The following is an 18598-nucleotide window of genomic DNA, read 5'->3' on the forward strand; positions in this document are numbered from 1 at the left end:
ATGTGTCTTTTCATGCAGTGTAGCATCATCATCATCGTTTATTTGTAACACGCCCAAAAAACTCTGTACGGTTTTTAACTCCGTCTGTCCAGTGCTGTAAAGAGCTAACTAAGGGCTTGTAATTGACCCAAAGGCATACAAATTGTCCTGCCCACCCAGTTCCTTAGAATGGTTTGTAGTCTATGAATTGTATGTTTAACCATTGTTTTTCTTTCAGAATGAACACAGTGGGAAAACATGTCAATCAACAGCCATAAATGATGCATTAATGTGGCAATATAGCACTCTTCTTCACAAGAGAGGCTCATCAAAAGTAGGTTACGGGCACCATCTGTGCGGACAGGTCCCAACTACTGAGCCGAGCGAGGGAGAGTGGAGCTTCATGGCCTAGAAGTGTCTAGTGGCCATTTGTCACCATATTCTGTGTATTAGTTATGGCTGATAGCAATGCTGTTTTACTTCGCCACCACTTAAATTATTTATCTCAATAAAATTTGTGACCTCTCTCTGCCAAGCAAGACTCCTGTGTCATTATTTCTTAAGGGGACACTTGTCAAGGGAATTATTTAAAGGGATGTTTGGATCAAACGATAGACAGCTAATACAATCACACATAAAAAGAGACAAGGTTGACACAGGAGGTGCAGACATGTGACAAATGATAGAGAGTGCCCTGCTGTATGTAAATAATCCAATTTAATACTGGCACTGGCACCCAGTTCATACGAATCCCCTTTATGACCTTGTTTCAACCACAAAAGCAAATGGTTGACACAACCACTTTCATTTTGTACTTCAGCTTTTATTGACAGTAGTGTATGTAGCTGGTACGATACATTGCAGCATTAGGCCACCATTCATCTTAATGTTCTATATGTTGTCTCTATATCCATTTTATTTATTGGGGAGTTAGGACATCAAACAATAAAATGTGTTAACATTACTTTGTCTTCTTTGTTAAAAAGGATGTTCTTTTCTTGCAAGCCTGACATGTACTTTTGGCATGCTCCTGTACAAGATTATGATAAACAGGCACTTTTTTTCATCTGATGCTCTTACTAATTGACTGTTCACTAGACTGGAGAGGTGACATGATTTAAAAGCAAATTATTTTCAGTCAACTAATTTATCTTGAGATAATGAATGTGCTGAAAATCCTCTGAAAAGAAAGTAGGGCATTGTTGTGATCCAATTTTGTACCGCAAACCAACTCTAGCAAATCATAAACCCTTTGTTCATGAAATATGTGATTTGAAGATTTTACTATGAACAATAAGACCTAATTGTAGACAAACTTCAATACTTAATTAGATAAGAGTTGCAGATTTTCTGAAACCCTACATATTATTATCCAAACAATTAAATTAACCATTGTTGAGTAATATTCAAAACACTACTCAATGATGATTCAAATTACTACTGGTAGAGTTCATTATGTTTACATTAAAGCTGCAATCTTATCTAAAAATGAGTTGTGTTTCTTTATTAAATTTTATTATTTATTAAACTTTATTATTAAGATTACTCTAAAAAAAACAGCATTTTTCCTTAGGGTTTTAATTCCAGCTGATATTCATGATTTACAGTTTGCTAAATGTGATGAGATTACCAAGGCAACCACAGTCACATGAAATATAATGTAGTAAGCCTAGAGTCTTTTAAATATTCATAGCGTAAAATCGTGCCCATGCACCTTCCTCTACCATCAAGTGGCCACCAAGTAACTTCCTGACTGAGAACCTCTGGGAAAAGTACATGTTCAGCTTCATTTTACAGAGATGCTAAACGTCTTTAAAAAAAAAAAGTAAAAATCTAGGCGAGATTACATCGTTAAGATTGTATAACATTTAATCAAGGATAGGCCTTGTCACTCTGCAGCCCAAGTGGGCAACGGAAATCATCATCATCATCTATTTATATGATACCCCTCTCATCGCTTGCACAAAGTGCTATAAACAATGCATACTAGCACACTATATGATGTAAATGTCACTTAAATTACATTTTTAGCTTTATTTATTACATTTATTTAAATGTATTTACATTTTCAAACCAAGTAAACTTTTCAGCAAGAAAATCTAGAGTTTAAAAACAGATCCTGGTTTTAAAATACATAATAAACAAGTAATTAATTCTGAAAATGTTGGTATCCAGTGTTCAGTGATCAATCAAAACTACTAAAACACTTAAAATCGTTTAAATTATACTAACTTTGGGTACTCATAGCAACTTGTTACTTAAGTGTACTACTATGCACAGTAAGCCCTATTTATCAAACCTATTCTCCTTTTATCAGACCTATTCTCCATTCAGCAGACCTTTCACTTATGGATGTGAGTTATTTGTTTATTTCCTATTAAGGTTACATATTTTTGCTTCCAGACATTGTTTTCAATTATACATACATTCATTTGCAGGTTGTGTCTGGTTAGGGTTCCCAAATGTCCCTGTATATCTACCAGACCACCACTCAGAATTGTTATTTTCCTATAATCTGATACTTGGCATGTGCATCTTGAGATAATTAGTGGGAATATGTTGCTATAGTTTCATTACTGCATTTGGTGCCCAAAAGGAAGCAAAGGCTGATATGAGTTCAGCACATAAGTCATTCAAGTGGCACTGTTCCGTCACAAAACTGCTGAGCACACTCTCCTCACCGAACTGTGCGCTGTGTAATGCAGGGTGAGCAAGTCTTACACTGAATGATGGGCATAACTGGATGGCTGAAGACGTTTCTCCCAAATGTGTGATAGGCACAATAAAAGTGCTGGATTAGATATAATTTAGAGGACTTTATTTAAATGATTAGTGGATGTTGGAGACCAAGCATGGCATCTATTATCTGAAATGTTTGGGAGTTAGTGTTCTAGAGATAAGGTGTTTATAACACCTCAAATATATTAATTAAATATGTCCCCCATTTTTCCCCACATTCCTCTTAGCATTTCCATCTTATTTAGGCTACATTGCTTAACAATGTTCTTCACCATACCGAAAATCAGCAATTATTTCCTTCTGGACGCAGTTTTGGTTTAAAACGCAGACAGAAATTGGATTCCAAAAAAAGACACATGTTACAGGGGCATGTTGAGCCAGACGCATCTAAGCTGATGGTCATCACTATCAGTTTGTACTTCACACCAGTGATTGAGCACCCACAAGTTTCCAGTCTCCCGACAGAAACAAATGAGTCTCAATCTGCATAAGTCGTATTTGCTCCCACATTGCCTTACACGCCCCCTAATATGTCCGTTACAACTCTTCAATCAATTCATTCTACATAAGGCTGCAAACATATCTAGTGCTTTGTGGACATCCACAGAGATAAAAAAAAAAAGCCTATTATATGCTGCAAATGCAGTTTGGGTCCATGTTTACATGAGCCCCATTATGCTTAATGTGCATAAATATGCACACTTATTCCAATATATTTAGAAAGGATATTTGTCACGTCTATGAATGTACTCTCACATAAGGGAGGGTTCAAATAATCTATATTGGAGATAAATATTAATGAAATATGATAGTAGGCTGTGCTTATTGATGACATTTTAGCTGACATAAGACATGCGGCTTTGAGTCCCAACTTAAAAGGTGTTGTGCAGGATGCACAGGCTGCTATCTAATGAGGCCATTCACATAGATGAACTTGTAGGCACAATTCCGCTGCTTATGTAAGACGCCCAAGGAGTATTTCTTATGCTGCATCGCTCAGTATGTAGCCATACACGCATAAGTCATAGGCCAATTTTCTAGATTTTTACTGGCTGAGTCTCCTTACCGCACCAGAAAAAGCTTCAGAAATAGGGCTGTTCTGGGTGCAGGGTGGGAGGTGCGGGGCTCCCTTAAGTTATGGTCTCATATGCATGAGCTTGTGTGCAAAAGATAGGCTACTGTAGGTTATCCTAGTATATTATGTTTTGAATATAGATTATATACTAGCCACATTCAACGTTCATTAAACTTGTCAGTTTTACTAGTAAAGCTTAATCATTTCCCTCCATGTCAGCAGAACAGAATTTGGGAATAACGGTACTGATTTACTGTTTTGTCCAGTTGCAGAATTTGCAACCAAGCCATCCAATTTGCACTGCAAGGTGTAGAAATACACATTTTATTGCATGCAGTACAAATACTGCATGTACCTGCATGCTGCAGACACACACTTCCCAATATTTTAGATTTCCCCCCTTGTAGTACAAAATGTTTTATCCAGGTGCAAACTCAGAGCATATCCAGCTACTGGGTTCGGTTCAGACTTTAAAGCAGCTCCATTATGTTATTCACTATGTTATTATTTTTAGACAGTTTTGCTGACACTGAGATTCACTGACAAACAGTCAAAGAAAAGACTTTAATCTACTAATGGAAAGAACACGAATGCCCGATGAGGACAGCTGCAAAAATAAGAAAAAATCTTGACAAATACAAGACACTATTTGATGGCAGATGTGCCTTAGAAGTGTCAATCAAGACTTACTTGTGTAGGACTTGTAAAGGAGAATTTGCGATTGATAAAGTGCACGGACTTTCTAGGCAGAACTTTACATTTGGTTTGGTAGGAAATGTCATGCGGCTATCAAAGAGAATACGATACGATTCCTTCTGTCAAGACAAATCAACTAAGTGTAACTGTATTGAGAAGCATTCTTTGTCTGGAGCAGTTAATGTGTAGAGCATGTTCTCTTTCCAGGTACTGAAAATTGATCATGTTGTGCTTTGAGGGGGGAAAAGTGTGCATAGGTTTGTGACCCTGCTGTGGAGAATTCAGAAATCAATTAGAAATGCCAACTGCAGAGGTTGTTTTAAAATAATATATACTGAAATGATTCACATTCCTTTGCCTATTCTTTCAGTCTGTATTCTATTACCATGCCAGAGAGACAGAAGCACATCAAATCCCATTGCCCATTTATAAATGATACATGAAAGTAGGCTGTTATGTTAGTATGTTTTTTATTTTATTTCATAAGTATAAGAAGGTTTTTGTGTGTGTGTTCTTTACATGTCATGTGATGTATTCTGGGATTTGTATAGAGAAAGAAGAGTTCATGTTCAAAATTAAAAAAAATGAGGACACAATCTGGGCAGCTTGAATCTAATTGGTTACTATGGGCAACACCCACTTTTTCTTTCTAGAAGGCAGAATATATAACTGGAAGTAAGCAAATGTGGTAATAGAAGAGGGTTTGACATAACATAGGAGCACTGTATATAAAAAAACAGTTTGAAGGGAGATAAAATTGTAATATTTACAATTATAAATCCAGTACAACAATAGATTAATTGATGGGTGTGACTTTTAATGAGAAATATAGAACCATATTTTATGTTGCAAAAGTAGCAACCGCTCTTTACAACATTATTATCTGCAACAACATGCAGCTAGTAATGAATGAGTCATTTCAAATACATGCAAATCTTTCTCATTTGATTGAATGAGTGGAGTAAAGAGAAGTGATTTCATTTTGCAACAGATTATTCAGTGGGAGAACTTTTTAACTTCACCAATCAGTCTTTGATGGTATTCTCATCTTCATATTGCGTAAAGCTCCACTACCCCTAAACCTAATTTTATTAACCGTAGCCAGAGAACTGGGGCTGTTCCATGTAGCTGTTTCTCACAGGCTCCTCCATTTGTGTAATACAGAACGAACAAATCATCATCACCATTTATTTATATAGCGCCACCAATTCCGCAGCGCTGTACAGAGAACTCGCTCACATCAGTCCCTACCCCATTGGAGTTTACAGTCTAGGTTTCCTAACATACACACACACAGACAGATATAGAGAAAGGAACTAGGGCCAATTTGATAGCAGCCAATTAACCCGGAGGAAACCCATGCAAACACGGGGAGAACATACAAACTCCACACAGATAAGGCCATGGTTGGGAATTGAACTCATGACCCCAGTGCTGTGAGGCAGAAGTGCTAACCACTTAGCCACAGTGCTGCCCAAATCAATTTCGTTCACCAATTAAAATAGGTATAGGGGATGTGTGATTATAGATTCTGATTGGACCTCCCATTCACATCCTGTTCCTCTCCGTAGCATCACACAGCCTAGGTTTTAAGCCCGGGCTATGAGAAGATAAGTAGAGGGAGAAGAGAAGTAACCCTAGTAATAGTGCAATGTTACTTTAATCCTGCAGCCTCAGCAATAAATCCTCACTGTATACATTCAAACTGCCCAGCTACAGAAGAATAATCCTACTGGAGACATTTCAGTTACATTTGTATGATAACAAAGCTAATCATAATAAATAACTGGTAACAGACAACTTCCTTTACCACCTATTATTGTATGTAACATATTATTTACACATATTACATATTATGAGCAGCAAGGTGCTTGGGATCGCTGCCTCACACCATTGGGGTTATGAGTTTGATTCAGACAAGGACCTTGTCTGTGGGGAGGGGGATGTATGTTCTCCCCTTCCTTGCATGGGTTTACTTTGGGTGTCTGGTTTCCTCCCACAATTCAAAAACATACTGATATGTTAATTGGCTACTGACTTAGATGGATCATAGAGTGCTTGTGTGGTAGGGAAATGAGGGAATATAAGCTCCGACGAGGCAGGGACTAATGTGAATGAGTGAATATTTTCTGTACAGTAGTGTGTAATAACATTTATGTAAATAAATAATAACTAAAAATTTACACCAAAAAAAAAATCTAAAACTTGCTTGCAATAAAAGTGTGTCTGAATCAGGCACCCACAGTCTAGTAAGACTGTACACTTATATGTGCCAAATATATAGTATAAAATTCTGACTCGCCACAGATGCAGAGCCAATCTGCTTCCTTCAGTCTGCAGTTTTCTCAGAAATCAAGTATACTGTGCTCTAAAGCAATGAAAGAAACCAGGCAAGACTTCACTCGCGCCCCCAGCTCTGTGCCTCACCCTGTCTTATGCTCTATTATTATTATAAAGCAGATAATGAATCTGAATAGGAGCACCACTTTCGCATCAAGTGACCTCCTCCGCACATTGCATAGAGGCCACGCAGTACATCCAATCAGAGAAGGGAAAAGAGGGGAGAGTGCATTGCATTCTGTACCACATGCTATATCTTCTTCCTCTGCAGCTAGGGGCAAAAGACAAGTCATTTTTACACCACATAAAAGTTGCAATATTTACTAGTGAGTCGGTGCTTTGAGTAGCATTTTAGGAGGTGTGAGTGTGGCTTTTGTGGAGGACTGGGTGACATGTGTGGAGGACTGGGTGACATGTGTGGAGGACTGGGTGATATGTGAGGAGATAGGGGCATGTGGGGAGGTCTGAGTGGCATGCTAAAGAGTTTTGGAGCATATGTGGAATGTGAGGGCATGTGACGGGCATTTTATGATAAAAGGGGGTCTGAGTGATGGTGGAGGTATTTTGTGGCAAGTAATGGGTTTGCATCTTATGTGGAGTAATTGTGAGCTGCATTTGGGAGCATTTTGGGATGAATGAAGTGGGGCTTGTTTAGGTCGTTTTGAGGCTTTTAAAATCTTGAAATTAAGGGTAATGTGCAGCCCTTTGAATCTTTTAGGGAAGCACATGGGGCCCTTGAAATATGTAATATTTCCCTTCACTACTGTAGAGCTATCAAATTTGGAACATTATAATGTAGCTCTAACGCTCTACAACTCTGAATTTCCGAAATGCCAGATACTACTTACATATGAAAGTGCAAAAGAAAAGAATTCTAGATTCTATCATTTCTTAAGGCATAATATATAGTGTCCCATTTAGTCAATTACACATCTTATTGAGGTTTCAATAATGTATCAGAAAAAAAATGAGGTATAAGCAATAATAAGAAACAAGGCACAAATATAAGGAATGTGTCTTTCTTTTGTTTTTCTAACCATCTGCACTTGTAATCAGCTAAGGAAGCATGGGAAAAAACAATAATTAACCTGGAACCCTGGAGACTATTGCCTGAGCATAGCGTGGTCTGTCCTGTCAATAACAATACAAATCTTAGGTGTGTGTCATTGTCTTTCATTTTCTCTTTGAATCTGGAATTGTTCACATGTGTATTTCGAATATATGATTATTTAAAATAAATGGGTATAGTTTACAGAGCATAAATGGTAGCGTTTATCAGAAGCTTTTCAACTATCAATATGCAATGGAAGACTTCAAGTCACTGTGCCTATTTATCAAATGTCTATAAAAACATATCTTAATATGTTGCCTGAGTGAGTCATAAGCTAACAATGACAAATCTAGGCAGCTTATTCAAGGTCTGATTCATTTATACAAATTGCTTAACCTTAGCAGAGCTGGACAGATGTATGAAGAAGCTCATACAGCAGTCACTGGTAATGATATGAAGCTATTCTAAAGACTTCTTTTTTTTAAGTTGTCAGATACTTACGAACTAGGGGCCTGATTCATTAAGGATCTTAACTTGAGAAACTTCTTATTTCAGTCTCCTGGACAAAACCATGTTACAATGCAAGGGGTGCAAATTAGCATTCTGTTTTGCACATAAGTTAAGTACTGTCTGTTTTTTCATGTAGCACACAAATATCAACTTTAGATTTCAGTGTACAAATAAGCCATCAAGTATTTGTGTGCTACATGAAAAAACAGGCAGTATTTAACTTATGTGCAAAACAGAATGCTACTTTGCATCCCTTGCATTGCAACATGGTTTTGTTCAGGAGACTGAAATAAGAAGTTTCTCAAGTTAAGATCCTTAATGAATCAGGGCCTATGTTATTTTAGGATTTCTATACGGGCGTAAAAGCACTTGACATTAACTTTCAGAAGGACAATAAAAATATATTGCTAAATTTTGGAGCAATATATGAAAGGACTGTCTGTTTTCATCATTTGAAAGTTTTTAGGAATGAAATGAATAGCTTAATAGGCATGAGATATACACAGAACAGAGATGAGATTTACAGCTCTTATCTGAGATATTGTCCCCAAGCTTATAAATAGCCGCACAGATAATCATGATATACAAAAAGATTTATGAGAAGTGTATACTTTCACGTAAATTACATTATTAGCACTTCATCAATGTACGGCACTCCACAAATCCCAAGAGGGCCATGCACATAATGATAAACTAACATTTATTTCAGATTGTGCTGCTAATTTATCCTACAAATGTTAAAGGGATGTCTGCTCAAGGACATATTTTCTTTCTGAGCTGTGCCTTCCTCTGATTACTAATACCAAGGACACCTCTTCCATCCTCACTGTAATTCAACCCTCTATTGGCGTGTTGTTGCTTTCATACATTGTAAGACATGCATGGGGCGTGACTGTTGTCATAGCAAAGACAGCAACTGATTAGAATGGTTCAGCAGCAATACACCTAGCAATAGATAAACTGAAAATAGCACTAATTAGCTGATAATGTTAAAGTGACTATGCGCTCGATCGGAGAAATTAATGAATCAATCTTCGCTGACTAATTTAACCCATCATTCAGCTTGCCCTTGTTTTTATTCGCATGCGGCAACTAAACGGTTTTCTAAAATGTTCTACTCAACCACATTATTTTAACTGAGTGGGTTGTACAACAAGGCCAAGGCCGTGTTTTTATGAGATAGAGGCAGAAACAACAGTCTAGTACAATCACCAGTCATTTAAACTCACATTTTCAGGAAAATAAATGTGGAAGACCAAAGCGCTAACACATGGCCTTACAATATATTTAATCATTCATCCGTGAATGGTCATTGGAGAGAAAAAGACTAACACAGGTATTTGTCATTTAATCCGGAAACAAAACAAAAACCTTCTTTTAGAAAATCATGCATGTAAATAGTCCAAGTATGACAATGACATAGCTCTGAACATGTCATGTTATATTAGTGTAACTAATGCCCAGCAGTAAGACTTGTCAGTGTGTTTGAAATCCATAGCAACAGGTTAGATTCCTGCAGTAAGCACATATTTGTATGCAAATAGGATGTCAAAGAAGCAGGAATTATTAGACAAATGAGGCCTGATATTGCCAATGGGCATTTACGTTTGTATTTAGCATGAGCTAGACATCTGTTACATGCATTTTTCTTTCAGTTATATGATGTAATATGCAGCATTGAAATAGAGAATCTGAATGCACTATAAAAACAATACTAACATAATATATAAAATAGCAATATTTAAAAAAAACAAAAATTACACTATTGAATAAAATATCTGCATAGGTGGTAGTTCCGCATCTGAAACATACGTCATGGGCTTAATTCATCTTCAGATGTAAATCACGTTGCCTGTCATATCTTGCGTGAAATTGCTCTGCGCATGCTCACAAATGGACCTTACACCGATGAATATAATTGCATGCAATTCTGACACTTAGGCAGTTGGACGTGTCATTTGCGTATGACTTGAAGGGCAGAGTGTGGGAAGCAAAGGGCCGACGGACATAGGCAACGTACAGTAAATGTGTGCGCACGCACATTCATCCGATTCAAGCTCTGGGCAACTTTTAGGTACGAGTTTTTTACCCATATCACTTGCACTAGCTACAGGGACGGTAAAAGTGCCGACTGATAGTGAGGACACATATGCATGCCAGGGCCTCCCCCTCTCTCATCTCGCTCCCCTTCGATCTGTACTTAACGCAGCCGCTAGGCTTATGTTCCTTTCTCGCCGCTCCTCTTCTGTCTCCCCCCTCTACCAATCCCTCCACTGGCTCCCCTTCCCCTACAGAATTCTGTTCAAGCTCCTCACTCTTACATACAAGGCCCTCGCCAACTCCACTGCACCCTACATCTCCACACTCCTATATATTCACGCTCCATCCCGTCCTCTCCGATCTGCCAATGATTGTCGCCTATCTTCCCCCCTCATCACCTCCTCCCACGCGCGTATCCAAGACTTTGCCTGCGCTGCCCCCTCCACTGGAACAAGCTCCCTCTCTCCATCAGGACTTCCCCTAACCTGTCCAGTTTCAAATGGGCTTTAAAAACCGACCTTTTTCTCAAAGCCTTCCAGTCTCCCACTTAACTTCCTACCTTATCCTCTGCCTCTCCCCCTTCTTTCCCCTTCCCTGCCTCCGTCCCCCTACTCTCCCTCTCTCCCCTGCGTTTCTCTGTCTGTCCACCCCTCCCCTTAGATTGTACGCTCCTCTGAGCAGGGCCATCTCTCCTCCTGTTTCCACCACTTCTAACTCTGCTCTCCAGCTACTTTGCCCTCCTCCTCGAGGGCCCTCCTCCCCCCTCTGGGGGTCTCCCTGTCCTCCGCGCCCTCCTTTTGGGCCCTGTCATTTGTGGATACACCCCCCACCCCACCCCACCCTCTCGAGCTGTGCATTGAGCTTACTGAGTTACTGTGCTCTATGTTTACTGTACTGTGCTGTCTCACCTACCATTGTAATTCGTTTTTGTCCCTGTACGGCGCTACGGACACCTTGTGGCACCCTATAAATAAAAATTATTAATAATAATAATAATAAAAGGGCATGTGTTTGCAAGTAAGAGAAACTATAAAAATTTATTTTATGAACAGTACACATGACGAATATCCTGATTAATGTATTTCTAGTAAAATTAATTATTATAGTATTAAGTTGTTCAATTATTTAATATAGTTTTTGTTTTGGCATGTGGACTTTATATTGCACATATGCATTCTGCGTATCCTGCAGTGTGGTCAGTCTGTCTACATACGGCAACTTAATTATAGCCAGAGAGTACTTATACCTATATTCAGATAGAAATGATTCTTGAGACTCGCTTGCACTTGAATACGGGTGTGCAAATTCAGCCCTTTTCTTTTAAACACAAGCTGCGTTCACATTGCGCTACAGGGTAAATCAGGCTCCATATGCAGAAACATCAAGTATGTTTTACAATCGTGTAGATTCTGTTAAATTCACACTTTTGGTACATTTGATTAGGATCAGAGCAACCTGTAGCCAACAAGAGTATTAGACCTTTAACAACAACAGAATGGAATCTTTCAGCCCAGTCATCACCTGTGTCTTGACAGTATGCAGTATGTGTAGACTGGTTTGAAAGGAAAGAGGCTATGCTAACAAGCAGCGGATTTGAGCATCCAAACATTAAAACAACAGGGAATAATGATGCAAGACTCCTCAGATTGATGAATGAAAATTGTGGTGTCAAACACACCTATATGAGAGTTCATATATTAAGCTTGTTGCATGTCTGCAGGAATATACCATCTCCTGGTTAGAAATAATTTGAGAATGTGATTATTGTACTGTACCACTGTACACTATACCTGAGACACTTTCTAACATAGCGTCAAAGTATACTTCCAAACAATTCTGCCCCATTTTCTGAATAATGACATCAGTAACGCCATAGTGGTACATTAGTGCCACCACCATTAGGACCTTCTGCTCACAAAACAGCCCACAATAAGGCATAATAGAAATTATTCAAAAACGGAGTCAAGTGCATTTGCACAAGGTAATTTTGCACTTGTACCCATCATTCTTCGGTGGGTGGATCAGAGGCGTTCATTTGCAAGTGCCTTACAGTAGAGCACTGAGACTCAAGGTAACTAGGCTCCCCAGAGGTTCTCTCGTATTAAGCATTAGAGTTGTATCTGCCCTGTGTGTTTTGTAGGTTCAAGTTGTATACTTGCCATTAATGTACTAACTTGTGTGCCCAATGCACCTCTAAATATGACCTGACATATTTAAATAACCCATGCTTATTTGTGTGCTTGCAAGTCTATGATGTGCAACGATAAACCACCTCTTATATCAGGTGGTTTGGGAGAGAGGGGCAACTTTTTAGCTGATTGCCTATTGTGTACATTGAAATTAGGTTTTACGAAGTCAGTATTATTATTGTTACATGTTTCAAAACTGCAGGAGGTACATATTAATAAGCATAATTTAGGGAAATAATTTTTTTAACACTAAAAAGCTTATGTCGCTAATTTTATGTCATTGGTTCTTAACTCATTCTCTAGTGTAAAAAATGTGGCACTGCTAATGGAGAGAATATAAAATTCAAAACTCAAAAGAAAAATGACTATTATACTTTTACATACTTCATACCAAGTATGTAAAAGTATGATGTGTTTCAGAATAAGGAGACTTTCTGAAAACGAAGAGAAAATTGAAAGGAATGATATTCATAATTTATTTTGCCCAGGAAAGCCAACAAATAATTGTAGGCACAAAGCATACTTATGTGAGAAACAGAGAAAGCAGTTTGATCCGTGGAGTTTCTTGTAGCAGTAACATGACTGCCTTATGTTTTATTTCACACTTTCTGAACTTAATCTTTCACATCTTCAGACTGCATGACGGGAGCATGCAAAACAGGTTGATGTGATACATAAAATATATATGTTTCTGTATATTTCCATTGAGCTCTGAACTTGGACAAATCAAACTATGTCAAGCGTTATCTATAAGAAATGAAAAAGCTTCTTTTTCATTGATTTGAACCATGCTTTCAGACATCTTCAACAGGACATATTATATATATGAAAAATGTGATAAGAATAAAGATGTGAGACTTGTTAACCAGTTCTTTTTTCAGTCTAATTACTGTTTTTGACTACTAAGGACCTGGCACACTAGAGATGAAATAGTGGGTGCCTGAGCGGTGACAATGATGTTTTTCAGCACTGTACAGAAGTTACACATTACTGATGGACCTATAACAAAAGTGGCAAAGTTCCTTGCTCATCATCAAAACTTGCAAATGTATGGGCTAAAGGGATCTGAACACAAGGCTTGGTCGGCTTGTAGTTGTATGGAGCCAATTGAAGAGTCTGTTGGATTTGTCAAGGACAGGCCAGTAATCAGACAAGTTCCTAGTGAGACTACAATTAAGGAACATGTCTGCTACAGTAATCTATAAACATGCAGATCTTGACTCCTATGTTTGTGCAAAGGTGCCATGGGAGGGCTGCCAAATTTTGCCTGGGGGGCATGACCCCACTCAGCAACCTATTTTAATGGAAAAAAATGCAGGTGGCCCAGTGACCCAGCCCAAGGAAGCCCACTATGGAACCAACTCGGGAGGCAAATGACCCCCTGCCACCCAGCCCACATTGCTGCCCCTGAAAAGGTGCCCATTTATTTTTTTAGTAGAAAGTTCATTGTCATGCATATTAAGATGGTGGCACCTAATGAAGGACCTGGGCGCATCACAGAGTTTTTAACCAAATGTGGAGTCAAGATTTAGTATTGTGGTACAAGATATTACAATGACACTCAAGTGGTGGATCGTGCACATTTACACTGGCATTCCATGGTTAGCAGGTGACCAAAGAGCCTCTTTATCCTTGCAAAGGGTCAGGATTTTTTTAAAGATGGTCAGGAGGTGCCAGCCATTGGGAGTTATCATATACTTTCATTGGGATGTTGTCCCATGTAGGTGTATCTGATGTAGGTAAGAGCATATATATGCACTAGAGATGGGCGGGCTCGGTTCCCCGAGAACCGAACCCACCCGGACTTTGCCTATCAGAGTACCGAGCCAAGCAGGCTCGGTACTCTCCCACCCGCTCGGATTCCAAATCGAGGCCGAACGTCATTGTGACGTCGTCGGATCTCGGGGCTCGGTTCTCGCGATATTTGAAAATTATAAATACCTGTCTCCACAGCAATCCATCGCCATTTGACAGAGGGAGAGAGCAGGGTGTAGTCACAGGCTGATTAGAGCAGGGACAGAGAATACAATTCTGATTACAATTCTGATTACAATTAATAGACAAGAGAGGAGGATTGAGGAGTCTTTTTTTTCAGTATTTGGCACTACAAGTGCTTTGGGGTGTCCCCCATTCTTTTGCATTAATATTTCTGGCTGTCAAAAGTCATATTTGTCAGCAGTATCTAAAACAATTTGTAGCACTACAAGTGCTTTGGGCTCATAATGGATTCAAAGCAGTCCACATATGAGCAGAATGAGCAACCAGGTTCTGTCACCAGTCCTGATGGTAGTGTTCCCAGTACATCATCTGGGAAAGGCGATATCAAACTACACAGTCTTTTGAAATCAGTCAAAAAAACACACACCAATTTTTTTTTTACCGTGTTGAAGGGAAAAAGAAGTGTAACTGAGAAAGTGTTAACTGACGATAAAAAAAAGAATTGCCAACATGCCATTCTACACACGCAGTGGCAAAGAGAGAATGAGGCCTTTGCCTTTCTCCATTAGTGGCAGATCAAAAAATGTTACTGAGCCTTCTTCTTGTACGGACACTCGTGACAAAGCAAAACCAAGTAATTTGGAGTCTAAAAGTGGTGCACAAGTACGGTTACATGTGAAAGCCGAGCTGCAAGAAAACAGTAAGTCATTAGAGGATAATGTATGCTCTGAATCAGAAATGACACCAATCCCTGTGGAGAGTCCATCCACCAGTGGTATGTCTAATCGTTAGCATTCTGTTAGTGACAGTGTACCCATAAAGAAGGTTCCTTTCAGCAGTTCTGCAGATGTGTGCCTTAGCAGCCTGAGTGTAGTCGGTGATACACCAATTGAGAATGCCACTTTTGAATTAGAAGCGGATGAGGGGGAGATTTGTGTAGGCGACGAGGGCACTAATGATTATGTTGATGATTATGATGCAGACAGATACCAAATTGCTTTTCTCAATTTCTATTTATATTCTAGACTCTATAACGGTTGAATAGTTTTCTATTTTACTCCTAGTGGAGAGGGGGTCTGATGCAGACAGATACCAAACTGTCTTTGTCCATTTATTTTTATATTCTAATTCTATAGTCTATGCAGGCTGCTTTTTTTCTATTCAACTACAAGTGGAGGGTGTAATATACACCCAAAGACGATGGCTACATTGGCAATAATCAAAGATGGAGGGGGAAGACAACCAGGTTTGTCTGTATAATTTGCAGGCAAGTGTTAGAATTAAGGACGCTCTACCAGGGATTAAACTGTTTTTTTCATAATTTATTAGCTTTAGAAATACCTCACTTATCCAAGAAACTAGTGGAGCACTAAATTAGGTTATTTTAGACCAAAAAAATTGTATTTTTTTCAAAAATGGCAAAATAAAACCAAACAAAACCAAAATCAAAACACGCAATGACGGTTTGGCAAAACCAAAACCAAAACACGACGGTAATCCAGATCCAAAACCAAAACCAAAACCAAAAGACGGGGGTCAGTGAGCATCTCGAATATGCACACATACAAAATATTCAAACACATATTAAAAACAGTCACAATATTGTATCACTATCATGGTTAATAAATGAGGCAGAACAAGCAGAACTTCTAAAGTTTCTTTTAATTAAGGTTTTTTTTGTAAAATGGTACTATACAATACTGAGAAGTGACATTTTCGCTCACTCAACCATGTGTATTGCCAGACAGACCCACACTTTTTCAGAAATAGATGCTTCCCAATTTTCTGGGGCCAATTCATAAAAGCAGTGAACATGCGCATTCATGTAAAGGGTGTCCAAAGATTTTGTACATAGCACTGGCATGGCTCAGAGGGCTGCAATCGTCCAAATGTGTGTTTCTAAGCATGTAGTGTAACTTTGGGTAAGGCTTGAGAAAACGTAGGAGCCAACTCCAAAACCATAGGAATCAGAAGAAAGTTTAGGTGGGTGTGGTTTTATACTCAGTAGATGAAATGTTATCAAAATAAGAATCACAAAATAGGAATCACATTAAAACAGAAGACTGTTATTTTGCTATAATTCTATTTTTGATTGTAACATCAATATTTGGTCATCTTATTTTTACACTTCTTGGTTTGGTTTTTTTACTATTCATGCTTTGAAAAATAAGGTGTAATTTATTAATTGGCCATTATATGATATATGTTGTAGTAGTTAGACAACTTGTTAAAAATATCATGATGATATTTTTTTTTACCATTGTTGAAATGAAAGATTGTGCTATTAAAAAATGAACATAAACCGACTATGTACAGTTCTCGGATTTAATAAATTATTAGTAAATGGGAGTAAGGTACATATTGACTAATTATCATTGCATGTGTTGACATACATGACATATTGGTTCCATCATCCTGTCATATAAAGATTGTTCAGCAATGGCAAGATTTAAGCTTTTTTTGTCCAAATCACAAAATCGGGGAAAAACAGCACAAATATGGCATTTTCAGAAGCTTACAAACATTAATGTTCTGTTAGTTAAAATGATGATCTGGGACTTTACAAGTGCCATGTAAAAGTTATAATTTTCCAAGATCCATAGTAGATTTGAGGTCATTGAATTTAAATTGCTGCACAGAACAGAGGTATACCTACTTTCCTATAGATGCTGATTTCACAAGCAAGCAGCTTGTTTACAATCACATAAAATATATCTAGTGCTTAGCTATCAATAAAAATCAGTGTTACTTACATACACCTTTTCAGATAATAGTCTTTCCCATAATAGTACCAGCCAATATTACACCAAATAATTTGCTATTAACATTTTTGATGAGATATGCTCTTTGTTAAGAAATTAGAACACTGATATTCCTTATAAATTGATGCAATTGATTGAATCTCCGTGAATCTTAGCAATTTACTAGGTAGCAAAGCTATAGCACACAGAGCAGCCATAAATCGTGTAGAGAGTTAGGGTTGTGTTGCAGACTTAAATCACTAACTGTACAATACAATGTGCTCATTCAATGATTTCATGTTGCATAATATGTATAGACAGCTAGATTTATTAAGTGATTATAAATCTATGCTGATCAAATAATAGGTCCTAAAAGTCCTCAGAGTACACAAAATGATTAATCTGAAAGCCATATTAACAGTCAGTCAGGTCCTCTATTTCCAATATAGAAAAATGAAACTGGAAAATGTGAGTAGTTTTATAATTGTAGGGCTAAGGTGATTTTACCCTTTCGCCTTGACTTATGATATCTTGTGCAGTTGTGCAGTAACCCACAGCAACACTAATTTGCTTTGATTGGTCTACCATGTTAAAATAACTCCAGTTGCCGGCTTCTATGGGTGACCTAAAGGAGGCAGCTGAAGAGATGAGTAAACCATTTCTGTTAGCTACAGATTTCCAGTACAGCATAGTGGACTGAAGTTTCCGTTATTTTAACACCTGCCATCTGGAATGATCTAGATCATGGGTAGGCAACCTGCGGCTCTCCAGGTGTTGTGAAACTACAAGTCCCAGCATGCTTTGCCAGTAGATAACCAGCAGATAGTTGACAAGGCATGCTGGGATTTGTAGTTTCACAAGACCTGGAGAGCCGCAGGTTGCCTACCCCTGACCTAGATCAACAATCCAGGATTCAATACAGTTCCCGGGAATCCGTTTACCATAGTCATCAGTGATCTCAAAGATAGTAGTCATTCCAGCTGTGCTCACCATGATGTGAATAAGGCTAAATGTGGCACAAATACAGACAATTCATTGATCTTATCATAGAAACTTTGATAACTTATTCATATGACCCTTTGATTATGAACTTGCTGCTAGATACTTTGGACCTTTTGTAGACTCGGATGCAACTCCCCAAAAGCGTACGGGTACATTATGCCTCTTTAAATAATGTGATTTACGTCTGCAGATATTATATATATTATGCACATTTCCTTAATATAAAAGCTTATCACACGTAAAAGCGTATTAGACACTTTAAGCAAATGTTGCTAATTTGTTCTATCTATTTTCTAAC

The 18598-nt window shown here is 38.2% G+C and overlaps 1 protein-coding gene across 8 annotated transcripts in view; it reads right to left on the bottom strand.

Moving 5' to 3' along the window:
• The window catches only part of DMD (dystrophin), a 1967742-nt gene that overhangs the window by 1843762 nt on the left and 105382 nt on the right, over positions 1–18598 (bottom strand). The window lies entirely within an intron of this gene.

This window comes from Mixophyes fleayi, chromosome 2 (genome assembly GCF_038048845.1).
Source record: "Mixophyes fleayi isolate aMixFle1 chromosome 2, aMixFle1.hap1, whole genome shotgun sequence".
Lineage (NCBI taxonomy): Eukaryota > Metazoa > Chordata > Amphibia > Anura > Limnodynastidae > Mixophyes > Mixophyes fleayi.